Consider the following 2,100-nt stretch of genomic DNA (forward strand, 5'->3'; position numbering starts at 1 on the left):
CGAATGGGTAAAAACCCGACTGGAACATTTGAGTTTGATTGAGAAAAAAAGGCTAACGTCTGTGTGTCATGGCCAGTTGCATCAGAGGAGGATGGCTCGAGCGTATAACAAAAAGGTCCGTCCCAGGAATTTTGAAGTTGGTCAGTTGGTATTGAGACGTATCCTTCCTCACCAGGTTGAGGCGAAAGGCAAGTTCTCCCCTAACTGGCAAGGTACCTTTGTTGTGAAGAAAGTGTTGCCCAATGGAGCCTTATATTTGATAAATATTGAAGGTAAAATGACAGAAATGACTATCAATGCTGATGCGGTCAAAAGATACTATATATGATATTTGATCCTTTGTTTGAGTTTATTGCATGTTTAGTACATGCATTTTTTAAGATTGATATGATGAAGGCATTTTATTCTTCTATCTAAACATGGTTTCATCCTTTGTTTACCCGTTTGAACTTTATTTTATTTTTCTTTCATATCTCTCTTTTGGAATCAAAATAGAGTCAAAGATAAATGTCAAGAAAATAAGAATAAAAGAAAGAGTTTGAAAAAAAAATCAAAATCAAATCAAAACAAAGAACAAGCTGATGGAACTAAGTGCGACCTGATTCTCCTCTCTCGGGAGTGAGATACGTAGGCTGCCCTATTTTGGGCTCGGTCCAACCAAATAAAGATTTAAGATTCACCCAATCAACAAAAACTGGAGCATGAGTTAATGTCTTGTTTGAGTCAATTCCAAAAGTTGTAAGTCCCACCCCCACTTCAATGTATCGTTTGAACCCCTTACCATCCTTTTTCTAACCTTAACCAAAAGCCAAGTTACAACCAAAGAAAGTCCTTCAAATCAATTTTTGATAATGTTAAGGCTAAGCATGCAATGGATATGATGATACATTGTGAGGTACCACTTGTCTCACTCAGCATAAAAAATCAGGAAAGAAATACAAAAATGAGAGAGTCTTATTGGTGAAAACCCCCGTGGGCATCATCAGGCGATGGTGAGTTGAGAGAAATAAAAATGAGAGAGTCTTATTAGTGAAAACCTTTGCAGGAACCATAAGGCGACGGTGAGTGAAGAGAACTAAAAAATGAGAGAGTCTTATTGGTGAAAACCCTCACGGGCACCGTAAGGAGATGGAGAGTTCAAGAGAAAAGCGAAAAGTGAAAAAAAAAAAAAGAGATTTGTTAACGAAAGTCTTTTAAGATAACATCAATCGAATGTGATGTATGAGTCCAATGGATTTGAAGAAGCGGCTCAGCGCCAAAAGGCACGAAATCAACAACAAATGGGGAGTTTGGATAAAAAGATCAGGCAGCTCAATCCAAAATGCATGTCATACTCATTGGAGTTGGTTGTCGTATTCAGATAAGTTTTCTTTTTGAATATGGGGCATTGCGCTTTTCTTTCATTTACATATTCATGTTTTTTGTCTTTTTTTGTCATTTATCAAAATAAAAGTCACCATCATTTTTTTACATTTTAAGTCAAGTCTGTGTCAAAACAAGCGAGAAAGATTTCAAAATTTACTACCAGTCTTTCCAATTATATGAGGAAAAGCCAAGGAATAGCATAAGAAAGAAATATGATCATAATTCAACACGAAACAAAGAAAGTCTATCAACCGACAGGCTGTTGGATTCGTGGAAACATTCAGATTTGGGAAAAGGGTGCACCTCAGAGGCATGGTAAAATGAAAGCCTATTGTTCGAGTTGGAACTCACCTCCCTCAATATGGATCCGGGTCGATGATGCGGCAAGACAGGGCAAGTGTTAGCGATTTGGAACAAAGAGGAAAGGAACGAGTGCTGGGGCAGATATTTGAGAAGCCAAGAGTTGCAAGCCACCACTAAGTTTTTAACTGACTAATTTTGTTTGTTGAAATAGGAGCAAATTCGCTTCACTTAATTCAGCTACTATTGGAAATGCACATCCGTGGGATTTTACCTTATGTTCAGGACCCTCCTGAAAAATGGGATTTTACTTTCTGTTCAGGACCCTCCAGAAAAATAGGATTTTACCTTATGTTCAGGACCCTCCTGAAAAATGGGATTTTACTTTCTGTTCAGGACCCTCCTGAAAAATGGGATTTTACCTTATGTTCAGGA

Source organism: Capsicum annuum, chromosome 11 (assembly GCF_002878395.1).
Source record: "Capsicum annuum cultivar UCD-10X-F1 chromosome 11, UCD10Xv1.1, whole genome shotgun sequence".
In the NCBI taxonomy this organism is placed as follows: Eukaryota; Viridiplantae; Streptophyta; class Magnoliopsida; order Solanales; family Solanaceae; genus Capsicum; species Capsicum annuum.